The 27611-nt window shown below is 40.5% G+C and overlaps 1 protein-coding gene across 7 annotated transcripts in view; it reads right to left on the bottom strand.

Moving 5' to 3' along the window:
- The window catches only part of PRLR (prolactin receptor), a 122872-nt gene that overhangs the window by 25207 nt on the left and 70054 nt on the right, over positions 1-27611 (bottom strand). For 6 of the 7 annotated variants that reach the window (XM_056324808.1, XM_056324806.1, XM_056324807.1 and 3 more), the window contains one exon: positions 2917-2983. The exons of the other annotated variant lie outside the window; for it this stretch is intronic. The gene's annotated coding sequence lies outside the window, so the exon portion shown is untranslated. The remainder of the gene's footprint in view (positions 1-2916; positions 2984-27611) is intronic. 7 annotated transcript variants of the gene reach the window in all.

Genomic DNA, 27611 nt, shown 5'->3' with positions numbered 1-27611 from the left:
ACCAGCCCCCTGCCCGTCTCTGGACACGCTGCAGCCCCTCCGCGTCCCCCTGGCAGTGAGGGGCCCAACCTGAACACAGGAGTCGAGGGGCGGCCTCGCCAGTGCCCAGTGCAGGGGGACAGCACTGCCCTGGCCCTGCTGGCCACGCCGTTCCCGGCACCAGCCAGGGTGCTGCTGGCCTCCTTGGCCACCTGGGCACACGGGGGGCTCATGCCCAGCCGGCTGCCGACCAGCCCCCCCAGGCCCTTTCCCCCCAGGCAGTTCCCAGCCCCCTGCCCCCAGCCCGCAGCGCTGCGGGGGCTGGTGTGACCCACGGGCAGGGCCCGGCACTGAGCCTGGTTGACCCTCACACAACTGGCCTGGGCCCATCGCTCCAGCCTGCCCAGACCCCCCTGCAGAGCCTCCTGCCCTCCCGCAGATCAACGCTCCCCCCAGCTGGGGGTCACCTGTGAACTCACTGAGGGGGCACTCGGTCCCCTCACCCAGATCGTTGGTAAAGATATGAAACAGGACTGGCCCCAACACTGGGCCCTGGCCACCAGCTGGATGTAACTCCATTCCCCACCTCTCTCTGGACTCAGCCGGCTCTTAACCCAGCACAGAGCACACCCACCCAAGCCACGAGCAGCCCGTGTCTCCAGGAGAATGCTGTGGGAGATGGTGTCAAAGGCTTTACTAACATCCAGGTAGACAACATCCACAGCCTTTCCCTCATCCACTTGGTGGGTCATCGTCTTGTAGAAGGAGATCAGGTCCATCTGCCTTTCATAACCCCATGCTGGCTGGGCCTGATCCCCTGGTTGTCCTGCATGTGCCACGGGATGGCAGCCAGGATGATCTGCTCCATAACCTTCCCTGGCACTGAGGTCAGGCTGGCAGGCCTGTAGCTGCCTGGATCCTCCTTCCTGCCCTTCTTGTACCTACAAGACTGGTGTCACGTTGGCTGACCTCCAGTCTTCTGAGACCTCCTCACTTAGCCAGCACTGTTGATATATGATGGAGCGTGGCTTGGCCCCACCAGCTCCCTCAGTGCCCTCGGGTGGATCCCATCCAGCCCCACAGACTGGTGTGTCTCAGTGGAGCAGCAGGTCACTGACCGTTTCCTCCTGGACTGTGGGGACTCCATTCTGCTCCTCCTCACCCTGTCTTCCAGCTCAGGGGCTCAGTACCCAGAGGGAAGCTGGGCTTGCTGTGAAAGACTGAGGCAAGAAAGCATTAAGCACCTCAGCCTTTTCCTCATCCTTTGTGGCAGCGTTCCCCCCCGCATCCAATGAAGGATGCAGATTATCCTTGGCCCTCCTTCTGTTTCTCATGTATTTGTAAAACATTTTTGTCATCTTTTACAGCAGTGGCCAGCCTGAGTTCTAGCTGGGCTTTCTCCTCTCCATCTTCCCCCTGCATAACCTCACGACACCGCTATAGCCCTCCAGGGTTGCCTGCCCCTTCTTCCAAAGGTGGAAAACTCTGCTTTTTCCCCCTGAGTTCCAGCCAAAGCTCTCTGCTCAGCCAGGCTGGTCTTTCCTCCTGGTTTATCTTTTGGCACATGGGGACAGGCTGCTCCTGAGCCTTTAGGACTTCCTTCTGGAAGACTGTCCAGCCCTCCTGGACCCCTTGGCCCTTCAGAACTGTCTCCCAAGGGGCTCTGTCAACCAGCCTCCTAACCAGGCCAAAGTTGGCCCTCCAGAAGTCCAAGGTAGTAGCATTCTCCTTGCTTCTCCGAGAATTAAAAACTCAATCATCTCATGATCGCTATGCCCAAGATGTCCTCCAGCCACCACTTCACCCACCAGTCCCTCCCTGCCTGTAACCAGCAGGCCCAGCAGGACATCTCCCCTGGCTGGCTCACTGACCAGCTGTGTCAGGAAGCTAGGGAGTTCAGACATGTTCTGATCTGAATTTCTTGTGACTGATTCCAGGTGGCTACTTTTAGCATGTAGGTTTTGTGGAGTGCTCTGTGAGGATGCTTAGTTACTGCTGTTGGCTGTGTAGGGGAAGCTAGACATCCAGTTAATTTCTTGGGACCAAGCACTTCACATTTCTGTGTTGCATAAATTGGAAGCACCTACAAGTTCTTTTAGATTTCATGAAAAGCCTGTATAAGCGTTTCTAATATATTTTCCCTAAATTTCTCTCTTAAACAAACCTCCAAATAACCCTTTGTAGTCCTTCCTTTGATTAGCAGTCAACACATGACAATGAATAGAACAACTTCTCTCACACATGGAGATGTGCTTCTCAGTATGAAAGACTTCAGTCATTTTTGAAAACAAAAAATAATGAAACTCCAGATTCTTCAAAGTAGACACTTATTTTTCCATCCAAGTGTTTATGTACTCAACTCATATTGATTTTACAGAAATGACCCTGCAACTTTTAAAACTCTCAACATCTAAACCGACAAGAAAAGCCAAGACAAGAAAGCATCATCATCCCTGCTTTACACATGGGGAACCAAGTCACAGAATGATCAAGTACTTTGCTCAGACTTACGCTAGAAATGTAACAAAAGCTAAAACCTGATCCTTTCATACTAGATTTTTTTCCTTTTTCTTTTCTGAGTGCCATCTCTACTGTTTTCCCAATAAAATATATTCTAGCTAATGATAGCAATCTTCTTCTATCGGTCTCATGGATCCTGAATTTTCTTCCCTGGTGATCTGTATGTTTAGCCATAATTTCAGGATTATTATTTTTATAGCAGTTTTACAGACAAGAAAAGCATAAGCTTTAAAGAGTAAAATTTTAGAGTTTGAAAGTTGGAATTCACATTAGAACTTGAAAATTGCTTTTGAAATATGATGGAAGTTAATTTCTACCAACTACCAAGCCCAACTCCACAATCCTTATCTTGCTATAATAATTTTAAGTAAGATTTATATATAGCATAGTCATGAAATATAAAGTCCAGTTTCCTACCGAAAGGATTCATGTGTGTGAGGAAGATTTTTGTTCCTCTTTCATGAATGTCAGATCACTTGATAATCTGCAAGAAAAAAATATTCCAGGGTTAGTATATCATTGCAAGTATCAGTAATTTATTCCTAAAACACAAAGAAAAAGAAATCACTCCTTATATTAACTGATTCAGATACTGACAGTCTAAGTCAGTTACATGTAAACACTGACAGCAATAATGACTATGGTAAAATAGTGTGTTACTGTACACTCTTTATCTATTTCAATAAAAGCATAACATTTTGTAGCAAGTTAGGATGCAGCTTAGACTTACCAGAAGACTGTGCTAGGCTATCTGATTAAAGGCTAATCACCATCTACAAAAAGGCCATGACAGGATCAGATAAAAACTGATGGCACTGGGGGAGGAACCTTAGCAGCATAATGGGGTGCAAGGAATCAGCTATGCCAGATTGCTAAAGCACAGTCAGACCACTGTCCCTTTGCGTCTTGTGTGAAACCTACCAGCAGGAGCCAACCTAACAAACCCCCTTCCCCACATCCCTCACAGAAAGAGCAGGTAGAGCAATCGTTAAGGGAGGAGTGTGGGGAGGAAAGGAAGGGATCAAAGTGGACTGGGGAGACACACGCATGGGAAAATAAGGTGAAAAGGAGAAGAAAGGGGTCAGTTAAGTGTAACTGGTGACTTGTCTGACCGAGGTATGTGCCTCATCACTGTAGCCTGCCCTATATTCTCATTAAGCCCTGTTTCTAACTACCTTCTGTCTGGGTGTGCTCCGTTCTGAGTGGGTGCATTTGAATGCTAATGAACTTTCAGCTGGATTAACCACTGAGGAGTGGGACTGCAGGACTGCAAACCTCCAGGCTCCTATGCAGCTCTCCTACAACTGGGGAGACCCCAGATCAGGGGCCAGCTACCGGGTTGTCTGAGCATCTAACACCAGCTGCTAGAGTGATCCGGTTTTGTTTTTTTTTTTTGGTGTGCAAATACTCACATACGAATGTGTAAATGTCTACATTTTGTCTTTGTTGTGTCTGACCTCTGTGTGTGTTTCTTGTGTCTGTGTGCCTATCGTCAGCCTCACTACTGGCAGAACCTGAGGATATGGACATAGAGCAGCCTCACATACGTGGACTACCTGATTCAGCTCCCTCTAACAGACTGAAAGTAAATGTTTTACCAAAAAAAAGGCCACTACGTCTATGTCATAGTTAACCCCAGGCAGCAGCTAAGTACCATAGAGCCATCTGTTTACTCCTCCCCTCCGTGCCCACCCCCGACCCCCGCCCCTTCCTCCAGTGGGATGGGGAGAAGAATCAAAAAAAGTAAAACTTGTGGGTTAACAACTTAATAATTGAAACAAAGTAAAGTATAAATACAACAACAACAAAACCAACAAGAATTGTAATGAAAAGGGAGATAACAAGAGAGAAAGGAATAAAACCCAAGAAAAACCCAAGCAATGCGCGATGCAGTTGCTCACCACCCGCTGACTGATGCCCAGGCAGTCCCCAAGCAGTGATCGGCAGCTCCCAGCCAGCTCCCCCCCAGTTTATACACTGAGCATGACGTTCTGTGGTGTGGAATAGTTTGGGTCGGCTGTTCTGCTGTGCTCCCTCCCGGCTTCTTCCACACCTGCTCCCTGGCAGAGCATGGAAAACTGAAAAGTGCTTGATTTAGAGTAAGCGCTACTTAGCAACAACTGAAAACATCAGTGTGTGATCAATGTTATTCTCATACTAAACCCAAAGCACAGCACTGTACCAGCTACTAGGAAGAAAATTAACTCTATCCCAGCTGAAACCAGGACAGTTTAACTAGCTGTTCTTTATCATCCTATCTGAATACACTGCTGTGAAGAAATAATTTAGATGAGGTTCAATGGGCAACTTACCTGCCACAGCAAGAAAAACTACACATTAAATTACTAACTTTGAAGTTACTAACTTCATTTTACTATTTCTTACAAAATCTTCTCTCTTTAAACAATTTGAAACAAAGTAGAATATTTTTACAACTAACGTTAAGAATGGTCTGTATTGCCTGGAGACCAGGTGGGAAGCTGTATTACTCAGTTACCAGGGTATTCTTTTGTTTGGCTCCACTTCAGTAAAGCTACTGAGAACAATAAAAATACCATGAAATTATTTGGCAGCTAGACATTATGCTGTTACAGAGGATCAGATTTAACTGAGGGTGATAAATGGTTTCTTTTTTATGTGCATATATAAAATGTCATAGAGAACATACAACTGAATATGGCAGAAAATGTTTGCAGTGAAGTTACTCAACTATGACATAAGGTGAAATGTATTTTAAACACGGAGGTCAATAAATGCTCCCTGTTTTAGAAAGGACAGAAATCTGTTTGTCAGTGTGCATGCTGGGAACAGTTTGTCTCAAGACTGGCTAAATGGAATTCTTCCAAAACACAAACTGCCTTGTAGATTTAGATCACTTCACAGAGACATTTTAAAATTATGCAATTGTTCCACGTTTAAAAGGAAGGGTAGTTCTAAAGAGAAAATGTATGGTTATGATCACTAGAGAAAAATAAACTTTCCCCTACTTCTGATTTCTATTACTTATTTCTACATCAAAACATACAGTTCTAGTCTACCAGCAAATTTTATTCTGCTTTCATGACTGCTTTCTTTGGGAAGTGACATCATGAACTGGTGACACATCTCTACATAATATGACTCACATAAATTGTGGTATTTACCAAAGCTGCAGTAGTGCCGTAAGCACTAGCTTGCTCCTATCGGTGATCAGAATGGATCATGGTAGAATTGACCTTACCTCCTGCATTAACCCAGGCAATCTCTCACCCAAGTATTTGATATGAAATAATCACTATTCAAATCATATTTATTATGACAGTCCCGAGAACAAAGATAGAATACCACTGCTTTAGCTACTATCCAAAGAAGAGCTTCTGCTCTTAAGAACTGAAAAATGTAAACAACCAATTAATAATACAGAGTGGAAGAAAGGGATATAACAAGCAGGTCAGAACTTGAATAGTTTTTGATTGAAACTAAAGATTATGTTCATCACAAAAGATTTTCATAAAATCACACAAACTGGAAGCTGACTATGAAGAATCAGTTTTAGAAAATTCAGTTCATAATGAAACTTTACTGTCACAAATTCTTTTTCAACTGATGCCAATGCATGCAAATTTTCAAAATTCCAAAATGAAGAAATAACACCAAATATCAACATGAAGCATTTTGTTTTGAATTTTCCCAGTAGAAAATCCTCGGAAATTTAAGCCAATAATTGCAGTTTTATTATAATTTTTTTCTAATGAAAACATGTTGCAATGAAAAATTTCCCATAATCTTTAGCTATACACAGAATTTCAATGAGCAACACAATGGCACAAAACGTCTTGCTATTATGACATTTCTGGTGGAAGATGTTGGTGTAGAGGTGAGGAAGTTTATTGTGGAGAGATTAAAGCAGACTTTGAAAGTAGTACAGGGAACACAGTAACAGAGAAGTGTGAAAGGCTTATGGAGTCAAACTGAGGAAAAACAATTAGGAAGGACACAAAAGGGAAAAAGAACAAATAATCTGTGGTACTGGGCAGTAAAGAGTCAGATAAAGTTGTGATTTTGAAGGTATTCCAGTACCCCTTTTGAATTTCAAAGCTCTATTCACTGGATGCCATCCCCAAATAACCTTTTCTTGGTGAACACAGGGGATGAGGTTGGGTGGAGGGGAAGCATCTTCCGCATCCTAGTGCCTGCCAGCATCAATCGGGTAATGAAGAAAACTGTGACCTTAGCTTCAGCACAGTTTCCTTATTCCCTCCCACTGAGACAGTCGGTTTTGGCTAAGTCTGTGTCTGGAGGCTCTCTTCAAAGCTTTAGGACTGTGGTAAGACTGTAACAGAAAGAACCTGGCTGCAGTGGAATAAATGTTCTTGTTCAATCACAAGTATGCTCAGCAATTAACAGTATCAGTGGGAGCTGAGAAAATTATTGGACAAATAATTGTTTTCTGTCTCAGTGTTCCCTTTTTCAGGAGGTCCTCACTATGAGGTCATAGAAGTAGCTGTTTCTTTGTCTTTTTCCAAGTACATGTTGTACATTTAGACTTGAATTGCCTAAGTGACTGTAGAATTACTCCATAAAAGAACAATTACAAAAAATTACTTCTCCAATCAAGCTGATATAGACACTCAATTCCTATTATTTGTGAACATGAACATTTCTCAAACATAATCCCGAGCTTCAACCTTGTTGATCGAAGAACTTTGTGGTTGCAGGCTAAAGGCTACCACTAATGCCATACACAGGTCAAGCAGCACACTGGTTAGCTAAGGGAATGAAACAAAGTTATCCAGGTAATCCAAAACAGAGCGAAAAATCTTGTGTCACAATTACTTGAGAGAAATTGCTGACGATAATGGGAATAAAACAATATTTAACCTTCAACCTTCACTTTCCTGAGCTTAAAATGATTGATCTTTTTGGCACTTCTAACCTAGGGCATGATCCTCCCTTTAATATAGAAATATGTGGATATGCAGAGAAGTATCTTTACCATGCCTAGCTCTAATCTTGGTGGCATTTTGTAGAACTCCTCTGGTACCTAATTCCTGAGTAGACTACTGCTATAATAGATTTTATGAACAGATTATTTTCTACAGGTTTTTACCTAGGTGGCATTAATGTCTAATGTCAGTAAAAAACCACACAGCTTCCTTATGAGGAGTGCCTCATTACAGAAAGTCAAATGTTCAAACTACTCTGAACTCTCTACATGCCAAACCAGTAACATTACCAATACTGCTGTATCACAACCCTGGTAAGTTCCACACAGATGCTCATCTCCCAGAAAAAAAAAAATATCTTTATTTAATTACAGTTTTGCAGTGGAAGAATACTGAAGCCCCCAAGAGCTGCAACATGCATTCTGAAGGAACTGAATTCACCCTTTGATCAGGAGTACGACTTTCCCTTCTAATTTCTTCACAATGAATATATAAATTGAATGAAGTGTAGCACTGATCTGATCTACCCCCCATCTTCATCCCAGGCTGCTGTTCCTTGGACATTCTCAGTCATGGTGAACTGTGCTTTAGATTTTTTGTGTTTTGCAGTATAAGGAAATGACCCTGAGGTTGCAGACCATAGTCTGTTATGTACTTGTTTACAGCATAAGGACTTACACTGTGATCTCTGGAGGTTAAAGGTAAATTTATTAATGTATTCATTCATTAACCCACTCATTCATTAACTCACTCACTCTGTTCCTTAGAAACTTCAAGGACAGTATTGTGTCTCCTACTGATGAATCCATTTCTAACAGGTAATATCTGCATCTCTGACAGAATAAATAAAATGTGTCAAGAAACAACTTGAAGAAATTAATTTTGCAGAGAGAAATCTTCATTGTGCAGCAAAGGCAAACACATGGCTTAACGAATAAAGATTAACTTAATATGGGATATTAGGTTTCAGGCTATGGATGTTGTTCCATTTTAACAAACTAAGGACATAAGGATGCCTCTCCCTTACCTCTGCTGTAACACCAAACATGTCCAATCAGTTTTAACATGAGTATTTCAGTTCACCCTACTCCTCTGTGGAGTTTGCATACTTCTTGGTTAAATAATGAAGAAATAGGTACTCAACAGAATTTGGAGAAGAAAAGATTTCAAGGAATAAAAAAATATATTCTGTACTAGGGCAAGATCTATTTTAACACTGTTCTTCAATATGTTCCTGGTATTTGGTGGAAAGACTCAGAATGAAAGGAAGAACTTTGGTTATAACATGTAGCAGTGCATCTGACTACATCTGTTTTTTCAGTAAATGTTCTTGGTTCACTTTTTATTATATAGCCTCAGTGGCTTTGAAATTTTTCTTTCTTTGCACTGAGTCTCAGATTCGATCTACGATGCTTAGTAGCCTTAATATACTGTGTAATGACATCACCTTGGAACACTGGAGTCAACACTGGAGTCCTCTGCCTTTGAAATGGCATACTTCTTCCAGATTATAAAACCACTATCCAATTAAGGGCCAAAGGGGAAGGTATGAAGATGGGGTGTTGGAGTGGTCAATTCAGAACTGCTTGCAATCAAAATCATCTGATTTTCACCTTAAAGAAAACTCTGACCAAAATTCAAAAGTTTCAATAACTGCAGGCAGATAAAGATGACTTTTTATGACCAAGTACCTGAAATGTCAGGTCTGCACATATTTTAATCAGACAAAGGCTATCTAACAAAAATGTCAAAAAAAGAAAATTTGAAGGTAATAAATCTGAAACGTCAATGGGATTTATTTTAGAAGTATTTGATATTTACAAGGAATCAAAGAAAAGGCCTAAGTGTCAGGAACCTTCATGCTTGCCCTCTGTGTGGTGGACTTCAGGGTAAATTGCAGCAAACTAGCAGATCTTACTAAAAGTTGAAATAATTTTAAGCATGGTAATTTAAATAATTAGAAAACAATGATCGGCCTCTATAATTAACATCAACCAGTTTGATTCTATATCCCATTACAATCTACCTTACTTAGTAATATTTTGTAGGCAACCAGTTACACAATCATAACTCATATAGTAAAAACATGGATTTTCTGTCTAATCCACAATATTTCTTCCACAATCCCTGAAATAAAAACCTTATGCTGACATTTATTAAATGGCAGGAGGAAAAAATGCCATCACTGTAGGAATTACTTTAGGTAATAGCAACACAAGCTTTTAAATCCTTACTTACATAAAGCCTGACCTTTTCACTTGATATAAAAGTCATTTTTATTGAAACTTGGATCCACACTTCAGTTATTAATGTTACCTGTATCTTTTCAAGTTGCCTTTTCAGTGATGCCTTTCACAGTCATATGCCTACACCTTCTTGGCTGTATGCCCTAGGTAGCAGGATATTTTATATAATTTAAATGGAAAAATCATTAAAGAATAATATAGTCATGTTTTTAATTACTCTTTTATTTTAAATCTTGAGTTGCTTCCCTGACAGCATGTTGAATATATGATCTGATGCTGCTTAATAGATACTGGTAACAGCCTTTCAAATCCAATCCAGGTTGATTAACTGGGCATGGTAAGAACTTTGAGCCAGAACAGTCAGATCTCTGCCTCCCTTAAGCTCTTCTTCCACCTGAAATTTGTGCATCCTTCAGAGTGCATGAGAAGAGGATGCTTACATCTCTAACAAGGCCACCAATGTAGCAGTCTTGGGGTGGCTGTCATCAGCATGCAGAACAAAGCATCTGTGAAGCAGCCTAAGCACACAGAAACTACTAGGCAACTAAGAACCAGCCACAAATTGGGTAGGAGAGGCACCTTTCCTTCCTCCTCCCTGGAGTTTTGTCCCAGGTGCAGGTCAGAGAGTGCAGGATGAAGAACTCACTAGCTGGATGAAGAACAGGTTTTGAGGGCTGCCTTGAGATGGTCTTTCAAGACAGCTCAAATAGCAATAGGACCTTAAGAGGGCACGTTAGTTGCAGGCAATATGGATGGGTAACTGGGGCATTTTGAAATCTTTAGATGTAAACATGCATTTTAGAAATAAGTAGACCAACTGAATCATAGAAGTCCACTGGGTTATAAATACTGTTTTTCTGCTTTTTTTGCTCATATGTCTTCAAACTGATTTCTACCTCACTTTCAGAGCACTAGCTAACTTTAAACATTTGCTGTCTTACTTTTCATTTACATAGCTATCTTTTATGTAGTATGCTGACTGGTATAAAAATTATTAGCTGTTCAATAATACAGATCAATTCTTCCTCATGGTAAAATGCTGCTGAATAACATACACTAATTACACACTCAGTTCAACAGCCACCTCTGACATGTTCCTAAACTGCTTCAGATATCTATAGACAACGAAGCAGCATGCTGAAGCAAACCTCGTTTCTCCAACCCGGACTATAGTGTGAGCTACTCAGGACAGGCATCCAGCATCACAGACTGGGAGTCCAAGTAGTACAGATCTGAACACACAGCTGCTAACCTGACATATGGATACGTTACTGCCCTTTGACAGAAGCTGAAAGTGCAGTCAGAGTGCTGTGCTATCCTATACAGACAAGAGACAGGTAATGCTCCAGTTGTGGGAAGGTTAAATAAACACAGTAACATTTAGCTGCTTGTCACAGCCCATTCTGATATGAAAACCAGATCAAGAAGACAGGCTTTTTAATAGAGATTCCTCGTACATCCCTCCTCCAGTGGTGCAGAAGAACACTAGATCTCTGAGTTGTTGCTGTTCATTGCATTTCAAAATCTACTCCACTATTTCAGTTTCCAATCCTAATTTCATTGTTCAACTCTTTAACTGCTTAAACAAAATTAATTCTTTGGAAGGTGAAACTGGTACCTGAAAATACTGATGTATACTTAGAAGCACAGGAAAGGAAAAGCTCACAAGCTCTTTTTTACACCTCAAGAGCTCTGATTTGAGCAGAACTGCTTACTTTTTATACCTGCATATGCCCGGAATAGTTTCAAAATTATTGGTATGCAACAGTATAAACAAACAGAAAATCTCCAAATCAAGGAGTGCACGATAACAACCACATTGCTATCCAGAGTATGACCATTTGTTCTCTTTATCTATTTATTAGCTTAAGCTTACTCCTTTTCATTTTAATTCTCAATATTGAATCACCTTGTCATTCAAGTGTATTCATTCAAATTCACAACATTCAAAACATTCGAAACACAACATTCAAAAACGTAAACAAATGTTGTGGTTCCTTTTACAGGATCACATTCTGAGCAGACACATCTGTGAGACTAGATATACGTGAATATTTTCTTTGAGCATAGTATTAAAGCTCTATTACATGTCAATGATGTATTCATGGGACAACTGCAAATAGCAGATGCAAGAAGGAAGCAGTCTTAAGACCGTTTATGTGGCAAAAGCAGGACTCTTCTACTGAGGAAAAGGCTAAGACTACTGGTGATTCAGGAATCATTCATTATCCTATTTTTCCATGTGATGGCTTTTTGTGTCATTAATACTACATTTTCTTCACATGCTCCATATCTGATAATTTCATCTGTTAAAACTCACTTACTTTCATGAGAATTTCACAGGCCAGCAGATCTATTTTTTTGGTGTTATTACCAAGCATTATTTCTAGGCATGAAATGTTTGCACTTCACAACACTCAGCAATCAAGGATATGGCCTTAGTCCTTTACTATGCTGTCTGTATGAACCTCTTTACTCCTTTGAGAGTCCTATATATATCTAAAATTTTTGAGATTTCTTAGTCTTCTCTGTGATGAAGGTAATGGGAGTCACCCACTGCTTTATTCAAAGTTTTCTTCAACCCTAGGTATTGTAGCATCTGAGGATTTTTTTATAGTATATTTTATATAGTATATGAATTGCTAAATGTAAAATATAAAATATTAAGCGCAGTCTTAAAACAATAGCACACTAAATGGATCTAAACTGAAAAATTATATGGAGTGATTCCTGACTTAACGCAATTTTTTCTGAAATTCTTCGGGAAGCAAGTATTTTCCTGCAGGAACCTGAAGGCTTCGTAGCAGCTTCTCAAGGTCAGTTTTGTTAATGGACTTAAATTCACTAGTATACACTCTAATATGAAAACAATTTTATTTCACTGAATTCATGCATTTTTGCATTCAGTGAATTAAATACTCAAACTAATCCATTACTAGAAACTACAAACGACAGGAAACACTTCATGCTTTTGGCACCATGACACGGAAAATACTCCAGGTTATGGGATAAATGCATTAATTATATATGTAAACAATCAGCAGGAAGCACTGCTAGCACCAGTAATATCATTATTATAAAAAACTGCAGAAATACAGTGGGCAGCTGTTAAAATCAGAGGCATTTCAGCAGGCTGTTTGCAAGTGAAATTGGTAGGAATGTCCTCTCCATTGGTTCAAGAGCTTTAAAAGTAGGCACTCTGCTGCTACTGTGTAAGACCTGATACTGTTTTTACTTTCCTCAGTGAAAGCACAGGTTCTGGAGCCCAAATCTGTGGATAAGAGGAGGAAAAAAATTACCAAGGGCAGAGAATCACGGAGGATACAAAGCCTTCCAGGTACCATCCAAGAAGTGGGGAACACAGAAATAAGTGTCAGAAAGCAGGTGTATGTTCTGCTGACAAACAGGAAGAATTAGAACTCAGCTCCAGAGTTCTGGTCCCATCCCTACAAATAGGTCAGTCTCTGACATCTTGGACATCTCTTGCCAACCTGCAAAATGGGCAGACACTAAATCTCACCAAGAGGTGTATCTTTTTAACTACACTTATACTTATCATGTTAATTGCAATTAATGTTTCCAAGATGCTTTGAGGACTTTCAATTGAAGGGATTATCCATACGCAGAATTGCTAGTAGCAATTTCATTATAAATAATTTAAACAAAAAATATCCAAGTGGCAGGAATTTTAGTAAACATTTAAAACGGTCAAAGAATGGATGAGGTTGGAAGACCTTTGGAGATGCTCTAGTTCCACCTTACTGCTCAAAGCAGGGTCAACTAGAGCAGGCTATCCAGGGTCATGTCCAGCTGGGTTTTAAATACCTACCAGGACAGCAATTCCACCACCTCTCTGAGCAACGCTTTCCACTGGTTGACTGCTCTCACAGTAAATAAGTTTTCTCTTACGTTTAAGTGGATTTTCCTATACCTCAGTTCGTGCTCGTTTCTTCTTGTCCCTTCCCTGGACGCCACTGAGAAAAGCCTGGCTCCATCTTCTTTACCCCTGTCAGGTATTTAACCCCATCGACGAGACTCCCCAAGCCTTCTTGTCTCCTGGTTGAATAGTTCCAGCTCTCTCAGCCTCTCCCCCTGGGAAAGATGCTCCAGTCCCTTAATTACCTTAGTGGACCTTTGCTGGACTCACTCCAGTATGTCCATGTCTTTTTTCTACTAGGGAGCCCCAGACTGGACACAGCACTCCAGGTGCTTTAAACTTAAGACTGTCTTAACCCTCCAAGACAACACTTGAAAACCAAAGTTAAAATACATAACTAATTCCATTCATTGAGAAAGGGAGACATTATGAGGCCCGTTCTGAGAAGAACTTTGCGTTAAGACCTCCTCTATGCTTATTTTCCACTGGTGAGTATGTATAAGAACTGGCACTGGCGTTCAGGAAATTCTGGTTCTAATCCTGAATCTCTTTTTGTTTTCTTTTATATGATATTTTTCCATTAGTCAAAATCTGATTCCTTTTTTAGAGGAACTGTGTTCATAACAAAACCAGCAGCCAATGACCAAATTCCTTTACAAACCACTTTATTTTTTACTTTACAGCCAAACCATTAAATAAGTCACATAAATTCTCAACCTGGGAACAAACTGTCATTCTTCAGAAAGTTCATCTATTTGTGTTTGGCTAAGTGCATGGAAAATAAAAGCTTTGTCATGTCTTGGGTTGTTGGTTTTTTTTTTTTATTCCCTCCATTAGCATGCAGGTTGGTAACCCGTAACAAGAATTACATGCCTGGTGTTTCTATGAGTGACATTTTCAGTTACTGCACTGAAATTACATCCCAGAGCATTTTAATGATTATCACTTTTGTAAAAAGCTCAGAGTGACAGCATATTTCTCATTACTGAGGAACACGAGGTTTTGTTCTTTTTAGCATCTACAAAATGTGCAGGTCTGTGTTTTTCCTGCAGCTGTACTCAAAGAACCATGTTTGACATTAAAACCCAGCAAAGCCTCCTACTTACATGATGGAAAGTAGCACTAGGTTATGAGGTCCGGGTGCAGTGCCTGACCGTGGTGGGCTGGCCGGGGCCGGCTGCCAGGAGCCCACCCAAGCGGCTCCATCCCTCCCCTCCTCAGCTGGGCAGGGACAGAAAATCCACGGAAAGGGTCTGGGCGGAGGTGAGGGCAGGGACAGGGGCAGGGGCAGGGCGCTCGCCCGGGCAAAACAGGCTCGAATCGGGGAAAATGAATTTATCACCAATCAGAGGAGAGCAGGATCATAAGAAATGAAAACTGAGCCTTGACACACCTTCCCGCCACCCTGCCTTCTTCCCAGGCTCAACTTCACTCCTGACTTCTCTCCCTCCTCACCCCTCGTGGTGCCGGGGGATGGGGAGTGGGGGCTGCGGTCAGTTCACACCTCGTGTCCGCCGCTCCTGCCCCCTCGCCCCCTGCCCGGCCCGGCCCGGCCGCCGCGGGGGCACCGGCCCTGCCCCAGCCCGGCCCGGCCCGGGCTCCTCTCCCCGCGGGGCCACGGGCCCTGCCCGGAGCTGCTCCAGCACCGCTGCCCGCGGGTCACAGCCCCCTGCGGGCACCCCCTGCCCCGGGGGGGGCCCTGCCCGGGCTGCGGGGGGGGAGCTGCTCCCCCGGGGGCTCCGCGGGCTGGGGGCACGGCCCGCCCCGCCGGGGGCCGCCCCGCGGGCTGGGGGAGCCGCTGCTGCGGCGCCCGGAGCCCCCCGGCCTCCCCCTGCCCCGGCCCGGGGGCCGCGGGGCTGCTGGGCTCGCTCGCACGTAAATACACGATCTGAAATACACGGTCCCTGCGGCTGCCACCGGCACCGACGGGCTCGGCCTTGCCCAGCACCGGGCCCAGCTCGGAGCCGGCTGGCACGGGCTGCACCGGGCACGGGGGCAGCTTCTGGAAGCTTCTCACAGAGGCCGCCCCTGTGCCCCCCGCCACCAAAACCTTGCCCTGCAAACACACTGCACTAAGACACTGAATTGAGGTGATGGTCTCTGTGCCAGCTATGAATATGGCAGCACAGAGGAAGAGAATACACATTCCTGTTCTTGTAATGATTTATGTACCATCCTTCTCAGGCCAGGAGATGAGGTTTGAATTACAGACAGCTAGTATGAAACAAAATTATCTTCAAATAATTTCATTCCACACAGTGGTATTGACCTACGTTTAACAGTGCCAGGGCGCGATGAGCGGCTTAAAGACATTGCTTATCCCTTACACCCTCAGTTGCATTAAACGTTGGGCACTGCTAACACTTTGTGCACTTGAATATAAGTCTGTAATTTTGTGAGAACAAAAGCTCTTTCAGGGACAGTTTTGCAATACTGAGTCAACAGGAATGAAGTTCTAAACAGTGGCAATAGCACATGATTAAAGCTGAGACCAGCCTGGAAAAAAACCCATGTTCTCCTGTGAGCAGTGGAACTAATGAAGGCTGATTTTCTAAGAATTTGTTTCACCCTGCCACTGTAGTGCCAGCTTCCCACTTCCTGACATCCTCTATGATGCTCCCTTGACAGAGAGACTGAAAGCCTGTGGTTGGACTGGAGATAAGCTTACAACGATGGGGTGGCTTCTGCACAAGTGCACTTCAATGGCCAGCATGCATATGCTGGTGGTCTAATGGGCTTTTGCCAAATGTTAACTAAATGTAACTAACTTTTGCAATGTTAACTACATTTTGCACAATTTTCCTTCCACACAAGGAGACATGATAATTAAGGTCTCTTTTCTCCATTCATTTGGCAATTTTCAGAGAAATTGTATGTTTCTATTATCTTTGGGAATTCTACTCTTTTAAATGTATTTTACACTCGACAACTGGATAATACAATATTGGAAGGAACGGGACCCATAGATTATGAGATCAGTTAGCCTCACTTCCTTAGTAAACCAAAAGCAGTTTCACATTTCAAAATCTCCAATGATTATTTTGTAATTTTAGATCAATTTTAATTTTATTTTTCTAGCAAGTCTGTAACATTGTTTCTGTTCACTGTGATCACGCAGTTCTCTTCTATGGGTTGCCACCTGAGCAAACAGGGCATAGGCTTCTAAAAAACGTGTGGACTACAAATTATTGCCTCACTTGGATAAAAACAGACCTGCTTGGTCATTTGCCTAGAAACCAGGAGGCATAAATTAAATTACCATCTCATCCTAGGGCAATTCTATCCCAAATCTCTTATTTCTTATGGCATAGAGTAATCTGGGCTAGAATTTTCTCTACACCTCTTGTTTCCATTCAGGCTATGAATGCAAGAGTTACAGGGACAGAAATAAGATAACCAGCACAGAATGGGACTGTAACTTACTGTTTAGGGTACTTGGTTGGGAAAGAATGAGGTTGGCTTGTTCCTTGCCCAATTTTTCTGTTTATTGTACAGTGTCTGCTTAGTGTAAAATACACAAAGAGATCTGGTGGGCAGGAAACACAGTATTTTAGCATAGCAACACAAAGGAATGTGCAAGACAGCTTGGATCTGAATTCAGAAGTGAAAAGTGATTTGCTTCTTAACTGGTGGTGAGGATCAACTACAGTTTTCTACAGTAGTTGAGGAAGAACATGAAAAACAAAGGATTAGCATGACTGATCAGGAATTGCCCTTGAGCCCTGTCTACCTTGCTTTGCTGGTGACAAATTCACAAAGAAATGTCAGAGAGATAGGCCAATATTTTTATTTGGACAAAAGGCAACAGGAGAGGTTTGGAGATGTAGATTTATGGATAATCACCACAGAGACGACAGATGGAGTTGTCTATTCAAATGAGATGAAGAAAAAGATGTGGAGGGAAATGAGAGAGGATCAAGAGTAGACACCTGCAGAGAAAGAAGAGAGAAGACATGTGGTAGTAGTCAGGAGAATTATGGAAGACAGAGGTAAATAGGAAATTTCTGTCTCCTGTTGTGTGTGTCTATAAATGCAACACAGAAGGGAAGGGAGGCTGAGACGAAGACAAGAGAGTTGTAGGGGAAAAGGGACAAAGCAACTTGTCTTTTGCAATTATTTTTAGAGAGAAATCAATTATTTAGCAATTTAATTGATATTTCACAAGCTGTGTATTAAATAGCAAAAGTTTGCATAGGGAGAGCTTGTGGAGCCACCATCCTTGGAGACTGAAATTAGCCACCTATCTGTGTTTATCAAATTAGACATGCAGAAGCATGTCCATTCCAAAGAATTATTCTTAAAACAGTCTTGAAGAACAAAGCAAAGGCATTTGCCTGAACACAAGTTAAGAAACTCAAAAAAGCTAGTTGACCTTAACTCTAGAGGTACCAGTATCTATTTAAGTTAGGCAAGTGGAAAACCAAACACCACATGCTTGTTTAGAACTATTTTAAGTGCTCTGAACATGTGGAGCTACCTAGTATGCAGTGAACAAACCTGCAAGGTTTACAGTTAGGAAGCACGGCGTCCACATATTCTCCTGCATGTGTTAATTACCTGAGCTAGATGTGGCAGGTAAGTCTTATCACCATGACTAAAAAGATCAGTTAAGTACAAGCTGCTGAAGTTTTACTCCTTATTGGGGCGCTGCTAGTGAAGAATTTGAAAAGCAGAGGTAACTGTGTGGGACATGCACACATGAATCACCAACTTCAGGAAATGCTGCACACAGAAAGAGACTGTTTCTATGGAGGCAGATTGTAAGAAATGCACTAAAAATGGAAAACAAAAGCAGTAGAAAGACCTAGCAGGGTTACCTAAATTTCATGGGACCAATTAAGGTTAAGTAGAACAGCACTGAATGACAGAATTAAAGAATAATTCAAGTTGGAAGGGAGCCTGGGGATCTCTAATCCATTCTCTGCTGAAAGCAGTTACCTGTGAGACCAGACCAGGTCGCTCTGGGGTTATCCATTTGGAAATCTCCAAGGGTGAAGACTGCACAACCACTCTGGGTCAACATGTTCCACTGCTTGACTGTCCTTAGTGTGAAAAAACAATAGCTTACATTCAGCTAGAACCTCCCTTGTTTCAATATAAAGGCTGTCATGTTTTGTCCTCCTACCATGCACTGCAGCAAGAGCCTGCCCTCACCTTCTCAGTAACCTCCCTGCAGGTACAGGAAAACTCCTATCAGGAAAATGCAGGCCCATCTTTTCTTTTCTGTTTCTAGCACTACTGTCCAGTTGTTGCTTTCTGCTGTATTCCAAACCTTTTGCTCTCAGAACACCTGAAATTTAAGCTGACTCTCTGATGCAATCACTGCATATTAATTCTATGGTGTCTGTGGCCCTTTGCTCCCTCTTAGAAGCAATTGAAAACGTTGTGAAACAAAAACCTGCAGTTCCTTCAGTTAAATTGGCTAAGTACCAATGATCAAGAAAAATAAAAATGCACTTGACCTACATAAAAAAGGGTGTGTCAGCACCAACTCAATATGAACATGTATATTTCTAAAAAAGGAAACAAAACTAAAATATGTCATGAAAATGAACTGTAGTAAGCTACTGCTGTTTCTTCATAGCAGTCTTAACTTGAAATGATAATTTGATTAATTTTTCTGGAATGAGTTGTATTAAATAAAATAAACCTCATCAGCTCCCGTAGAACTGTCAACTGCGACAGTGAACAGACCTAACCCCCCCCCCCCCAAAGTATTAAAAATAGGTATGTGTGAGGTAATTACCCAGCTGTATTTTGACACTTGACTTAGCCTTGTTACACTGTGCATTTTGATCATCCCTCTCTTCATGTCTTATGTGTATGGATGCAGTTAAAACCTACTTTGCTGCAAATAAACTAGGTGGTCTCAGTAGGGAGGTAGAGTAAACAGTACCAGGAGTTCAGCAAAGAATGGGAACCAGCCTGAGGGCTCTCACACTCTCAGGAGAAATGGCTGATAGTGAAACAGTCTTGAAATTAGGGATTTTGTTATGGGTTTAGAAAAGGACTTTACATTTTGACTGGTGTAATATTATCAGCCTTCCCTAGCTAGTTTGGGATGATGAACACTCCAAAAATTACAGAAGAATAAGTGGCACAAAAACCCCCAACTCACCGCTAGAACAAAACCTATCCAAACTGTGTGTGAAAGAAATGGTTCAAGCACATTTCATACTTATGGAAAAAGTACCTCTTGAAGCCGGTTAAGATTAGAAAGAGCTTAGCTTGGTGCAGCTGCCTATTGTTTCAGATGAAAAGATTAGTATAGGTAGGAATTAATTTTTCATTGTCATTTTCATAAGAGCTTCATGTTCCCAGGTCTAGTCATTCCTTTCAATGTCACTGCCTCCTTCCCTGCAGATAGAGATACTCTGCAAGTGCTTGTTTAAACCCACAGCTGCAGAATAAAAGACAATTTACTGGGTAGCATTAGCATTTTGCTAAACTGACCTGCATTGGAAGAATGGAGCCTATTAAAGAAAGACTGCCTATTAAATAAGATCACTAGACAAGAAATGTTCAGGTTTAAAACTGCATCTATAACTAATAATCAATTTATTGTTCTTAATCCCTAAAATCCTAATGCTCCAGATGCCTATCCATGGCCCTGGGAGCACATACACTATTCTCTCTACAATGGCAAGAGACTGAAGTTACTTCCCCAAGGAGGGATACAATAAAGTTTTATGTGTAGAGAAAAGACATCATCTTGCCTTTATTCAGCAACATAAAATACAATAAGATTTCGAGATTCTCATGTGCATTCCCACTTTTTTTTTTTTTTTTGGCTTGTGCTTACATGCTGTAAGCCTTGCAAGTTTTGCTGTTGTTGATGGATTTTTTTACTTGTAAGTGGAGTGCAATGTCCTTTTTCTCATGCAACATGCATGTATAAGTAGCTTGTAAATACTTGAGAAAAACTAAAAAATTTGTACTCTGACTCCAAACATATCCTAGATGTAAGACTTTAAATAAACCCATACTCTTTATACGGAGTAAGTCAGGAAATGGGCTCAGAAAGATTCTAATATAATAATGCATCAGGGCTTCAGTAGTACCTTCAGTTATTAAACGGATTTGACAATAAAAATAATAATCTCCCTCTTTTTATGTATAAACAGCTGAAATTAAAACCCAAATGCAAATTATTAGTGTTTCCCCATCGTCTTAATAAATAAACCATTAAGATCCCAGAGCTAATTCAAATTAAACAGAAAACTCCCCTGAAGCTAAAATCAGTGAGATTAGAATCTCACTTGAACAAAAAAGTCATCCACATTGGATTTAGTCTTTTCTGATTTGTAAGACAACCTGTTCAATGCAATGGAAAGATAATCCCTGGCACCTTGCACACTCACAGAGCTTTCCCTATTTAACAATTCAAAATATTCTGTACTAAGTGGATATCTTGGCGCTGCTTGACTTCTCCTATCACCTGACTGATGAGAAGGGTCCCAGTGCACTGGGTATTTGTGTTGTTCACATCTGTCCACCCTGAACTGATACAGCTTTGACAGAACACTGTTGACCTCCAAGGCATTCCAGTTCTGGAACAGATCCTCTGTTTGGACAGATCAACATGCAAAATCATTTCAGCTTCACACAGGGAGACTAAACACATCTTCTGTACTCAGATGGCATGAAAAGAACAAAACTGGAAGAAAGTATCAGATCCTTTAATATAATTAAGAGAATTTTGCCCCAGGACTGTTTCATCTTAGCTAGCTGTAAGGTCTGTCCCACATCTTAACAAGCTCAAACTTAATGTAAAACATTCCCTTTACTCCTTGTAGGTCCCTGGGATTCCTCTCTTGACACATCTGCCTAGTCCAGTTTTGAATGCCAGATACATATTCTTTCAGTTCTCTGGCTGCATTTGTCTACTCCGCATTTTCTGAAAAGACGCTGGAAGAACTTACAGTGTCAGCTGCTATAATTCTGCAGGTGCTTCCCCTGGATTCAGGTAAATAAGGAACTATTTATATAACAGCTTATAATACCTTATAGTAAACAGCTGATTTCAACTCCACTGAGGTAATTCCAATATAAAAAAATAGTTGGAACAATTTATAATTTCCCCTGCAGATTTCACAATAGCTTCATAATTTCTTTCACACATCATAAAAACATGCAGAAATTACTGTTATTTCCATTTTCTGTGAGGTCATAGTGAGTGAAATACATTGAATACAGACGAAAATAAAACTTGGAAGATTATTTCACCATCAAAGCTTTATGGCAGATATTGTATGTTGCTTCCTACATAAAAAAAAAGATTAAGTAAAACCATAACATTTCCTTTAAAAAAATACTTGTTTACTACCTTTCTTCAGTCTGTTTTTATGATGGTGTATAATTAGATGATTTTTAAGCATTAAAATGAACTAATGGAAACCATTGTTGAACTACATAATAAAAAAGCTACTGATAAAAATAATTTGTATAACATTGCGTTTTTACATGCTAGTTTTCAAGTTTCAGATTAAGATGCATTCCAATGGCTAATGCCTTACAAGCTAATAAGGATCAAGCAGAAAGTCAAAAATTAGGAAGGAGCTTCTGAAGTGTCGATGAAAGTATTCTTGGAAGCCAAGACCAGAGAGACTAATTCCTCCATAAAAACCTCTGTGAAAGAAGTAAACCTGAGTATCACAAAACTCAGATCATAAATTCAAGCTTTTACTGCCTGTCCCAGAAAGATCAAGTATTAACTTGTCCCTCAATTTTTTTTCATACTGAGGAAGGAAAGAGGAAAAACAAAGTTTACAGTTTACATTACATACATTGACCTAAACACATTTGATTGAAATAGGCACAGAACAATAGCACAAAAGAGGGGGAGAGTGGAGCCACAGGTTAGGGAGGGCTTGTATGAATAACTGCATTGAGACTGTATAGTCCTCGAGGGTGAGGACAAGCTGCTTAAATTCTCTTTAAGGAAATAAAGGGCCTGAGTGGACTGACTCCAGGAGAAGAGGGTGAAGCAGGAAAATAAGATTAGTTTAAGCGGATTCTATGCATGAGCTGCTTTTCAGTAGCTGGATTTGTCTATAAGGAAAAGGAGTATTTATATTTTAAACAATTACTGTATGTATAAATATAGGTACGTACATATAAAATACAAAATACCAGATGTCATTTTTGCAGCTAGAGACGAGGTATTACTGAATTTGAACCTTTACCAGTTTTATGTTTTGCTGTAACCACAAGCCCTAGGAAAAAGTAAGCACTACTTACTTAAAACGTAAGCTGACTGCTCGACCACACATACTCTTCTGTTAATGATTTACACATCCAGGAAAAGAAGCCCTCAGATTTATGCACAACACTATTGTAAAGCACATTTACAATAAATTCTGCAGTCATGAGGTAACAAGGAAAGTATTTTCTTTTACTGATGTGACTCTACAAAAGCACTGAAAAACCCTGCTCAACCCCAAAACATCTGGCTGTCTGCTCTCACCAATCCAAGCTCCTTTAGAGTAAGGCGAGCACCTCCGCTCCGTCACAGGGTAATGCAAATCAACAAGGTAAGAACAAGAAGAAACCACCAGGTGTCTGGGTAATTCTAACGTCCTACTGGCCAAGAAAGGCCACGAAGACAAACGCAAAGCTGAAAGCAAGACAGCAGACCAAATCAAGGAAGCTATGAGGAAAACTAACAAGAAAATAACTTAGGAAAGACTTCTAGAAAGTAGATCTAGATAAAAGCATACTTGAAACTCAGAACTGAGACTGATCATACTGTAAAAATGCCATGACAAAGTGAATCTCAGCAGCAGAGAATTCTGCGCTGTAAGTGCAAACCTTCACCTCTTTCCACAACAGAAAAGATGACTGCTGCCTAAAGCACAGGGCTGAAAAATGTTACATCAAAAAAGTGGAATGTATCATTACAGGTAATAATTGTTAGGGTTTTGGTTTTGTAATTTTTTATATCCAAAAGATCTCCTGTAAGTTTTATGCTACAATCTGTGCCTGGATCACACATTGAGGCACTCAGCTAAATCTATTTTTTCTTAAAAAAATCACTGAAGACTATTTTAATGCAGAGGAATAGTGTTTGAATACAAGAACTCTTCCAGCTCTGAATACAGACATTTCCCAAACAGGTGAAGGATATAAAACACTTGTGAATGAATGAGCTTGCAATAACATATTTCAGTTTTAATATCATGACATCCAGCCTTTCAACCATTCTTGTTTTCTATACAGACAGCTGGCACACAGAAGAGGAAAAAACATGGGCAAGCTACTAAGAGAAAAAAGGTTACTTAAAAATAAAGGAGGCATTATTAGGGGCAAAATACTCAAGTCATTGAATGCCTCATTTTCCTAAAATCCTTAGAAAATCTCAATCAGTATCTTGTTAACCATGGTTTTATTTAAGATTACAAATATGAGATAAACTAGGACCTACTGATACAGAATATGTAACTGGGCTTTAATTAATATAACAAGTGCTTCTTAAATACCAATGAAACAAAGAGCTTTTGTTGGCTGACAAAGCAAGTCTCACACACTCTTGAAGAAGAGGAGATAGCAAGTAGTTTTGGGACTGGAAAATAAATTTCAGTTTCCACTTTTCCAAAAATTTTGTGGACTTTAGATCCCACTGTATTACAGGTTGTGCAAGGCAGAGGACGAGCTGCAGCAAAGGCAAAGCAACAAAGGCTCAGCAGATGGATACAGATACAGATCAAGCTCATCCTGCATCTCCTGCTGTTAATGCTGCCCAGAAGGAAGAGATCTCCAGCCACGGGCTAGTGAGGCAGCTGGGGCTGCCAGAGGAGTCTTGTATGTGCGGGAGGAGAATTGTGCTTTATTTTTGTTACACTTTTGCATGTAGGATCCAAGGCTTGATCTGCAAACTTCAAGGATATGGTAAGAAATTACTTTGGGTCAAAAGCACTCCTAAATAAAGAATGTATTTTATAAACGAAAAAAAGAAAAGCTATACTGTTGGTATGAATTAGGCATGTTTTCAGCATCATGAATAAAGCCAGTCTAGCTACACCAATGGCACACACATGCAGATGCCGAAGCTTAAACACTTAGGGAACTCACAAAATCAAAGCACAAGCACCTGACAGATTTTGCAACTGATGGATTTACATCCTTTGATTTTGCCTAAGTGCCACATTAAGCACCTACAGACAGCTGGAAGTCTCAGGAGATGGCTCAGTAGACCCTTCCTATCTGAAGGCAACATAGCCTGTTAGACACATACAGTGCTTTGCACTGCAACTTTTACCTGCTTCTTCCTGGTACTTTCCACAAGCTTGCAATCATCTCCACCTTGCTGGATCTTATTTTTAATTTCAGTAGCATATTAACTATGAAATCTAGACAAACTTCTTATTATCTTGCCTAAAGCCAATTAATTTGTCCCTAGGAATTCTCTGACACTTCATAATTTAGTTACCCTCTTCTATTCTGCTGGATTGTACTGATACCTAATATTGAGATTACCAGGAAAAGTATGGATTCTATCTAAAATAATTATAATTAAAATCGGTGTGACACATGATCAGGATACCTGATCTTAGATGAAGATTTGAAGGAGGAGAAGTTTAATTATGATATTGCTTGGCTGAAATGCCCACATGTTTATAATGTCTTAGAATTTGTCTAATGTAATTTTTTCCACGAATACAACTGTTATTTATTAATAGCATATTTAAACAATAAATAATGTTTATTTCCTGGTTCTGTGTTAAGAATACAGATTCTCCTTCTTGCTCACTCTCTTGCCAATTAAAGCTAAATATCACAACTGCTTCTGACAAAAGAAGTGTTTGCTTTGGCTTTGAAGCACTCTTAGACCAGAATAGTGGTTGCACCAAGTAGAGCTCAGACACACGGTAGTAGTGACACTGCAAGAAGCCTGAGTTGCCTGTAAGACTACTTACATAACTTGCAATACTGTCTGCAGTAACTATTGCTGTCAAAATCAGTGTTAGTGAGGAAAAAAAAGGCAACTCAAGATGAAATAGGAAAAGAAAAATTGCTAGTAATATATAAAGTGAATATGTATATTCAGTATCTTCTGACCCAAGATGAAACTCCTTATTTACAGAATTATCCCTTCCATGACATGGCCAGGATCCACTTTTAATGCCAAACACCAATTTCACTATTAAAATATTCTGTGAATCCTAAAAAAGATCTTCAGTTTTAACTTGAAAATAAAACAAATTCCAAAACAAAAGACTTTGGTGTCTTCATTTTTCCTTTTTATAGTACAAAGCATTGACTTGATTTGTTTCTCATTTTTAGTTCAGTATTTTCAGTGTCCGCAAATGCTAGCTTATGATTTTTCTATAAGGAGAAGTAGGATACAGAAATGACACCAGCAGTTGGTAAGCATAGGCAATTAAGCCAACTAAAATTTGTAATTAATGTGTAAAGAATCTGCAATACTGAACTTTGGTTTCATCAGTCCCTTGTGAATACAGGGAGGTGGGGGGTGATGAGGGAAGCGGAAAAAGTCACATACATTTTTCTTTTGTAAGTCACTGTACTTTCTCTAACTGGTTAGACAAAAACTCATGAGCCATTATCTTATCTTTAACAATAAACAGTAATAAAAATAAGGCAAGCAGTCCTCAAAATTAAATACTGAGTTATTTTACCTATTACACTAGCTTCATGTACACTTCAAACTCTTCTTTTACTCTACATTGTCCACATTCAGACAGGTATATGCAGAGAAATCTCACTGAATTTAGCGTCGGCTGAAGATACACACAGTACATCTGACTTCCAGTAGCTTTCTGTGTCATCGGGCAAAATATAAAATACCCACAAAACTCAAATTAATAGGTTTTCCATCAAATGGAATGCATCGAAAACTTGCATGATTAAAGAAAAACAAAAGCACAGTGTTTGACAGAAGACCAGGAGTATGTCCCTGATCTCACTCCCACTTGTGCCAACTTTAATTGGAATAATTCTAGCATAGTTAGCAGGGATACATCTTCAAAGAAGACGAAAAATGTGATGCAAGTAAAAAGAAGAATTCCTCAGCAATTAGGAAACAAACGATGTGAAGGCTGCGCCCATATCAATGTGTTCAAGGTAAGCCTTGAAAATGAAACTGTATTTTCTAATTAGAGTGGGATTTCAAGCAGCTTCTTAAGCTTATCAAGTTGTTTTCTATTTTATGGTAATATCATCAAACTCCTTCTCATTCTAATGAACTGTAATTCATAAAAGTTAACTATAGAGGAGTTACTTATGTAAAGGTTTAGCAAGTGAATGATGGGTTCAATTGTTTTCATTCAAGAATGGCAACACTTTGAATATTTGCCATAGTTATCTTGCCTTTACTTGACAACCAAACTGAAAAATTCGTGTCAGTTCAAATTATCAGGATTTGATTTTCCAGATACTGATTTAATGTGAGACTTCCCATTTATTTAATTGTGTTTACAGATACTTCAAATCCCAGCACCTTGATGATTGTCATACTGTGGTCCAGGATCAAATTGTATCTCAAATTCAATTCCACTTTTCTCTAAAGGTAGAGTTGTCTTCTACTGTAGCTCTATGGCCCGGTAAACACACTATTTTCCTTGCTAGCAATGGGCTGCAGGCTGTACTGGCTTTGCAAATCCACAGAACTGAGGGTTGTCAGGCTTACTTCAAACATTTTTTGGCCTGCCTGCACCTTTCTGGGGGGCTTGTTTAGGCATAGTAATAATTTTTCAAATTTATTCTACTTTTACTTCTCTTTTTTGTACATATAACTGTTTTTTTTTTAATATGTGGTAGTAACCCATAGTTATTCTGATACATGAAATATTCAATAATGGTATAATGGTGCAGTGTAGAGTAATACAAACCTGGTCTGATAGCAGAAACCTTAAGGATGTGGACACAGGATGTGGTACAGAGAAGTTTAGGCATGGGTTGATGGGTGGGACAAGCTGACACTAGAAATGCAAGGGCTATAAACAACTCACCGATGGTCAACTAAAGAATGCCTACACTGTGCCAAGCAAAATGGAGGTAATGAAGAACAATATTCAAGATATGTAAAACGCACCAAGTAGAGCA

The sequence above is a fragment of the Falco biarmicus genome, chromosome Z (assembly GCF_023638135.1).
Source record: "Falco biarmicus isolate bFalBia1 chromosome Z, bFalBia1.pri, whole genome shotgun sequence".
In the NCBI taxonomy this organism is placed as follows: Eukaryota; Metazoa; Chordata; class Aves; order Falconiformes; family Falconidae; genus Falco; species Falco biarmicus.
The sequence above is the reverse complement of the archived record's forward strand: the minus strand, read 5'-3'. Positions and strand labels throughout refer to the sequence as shown.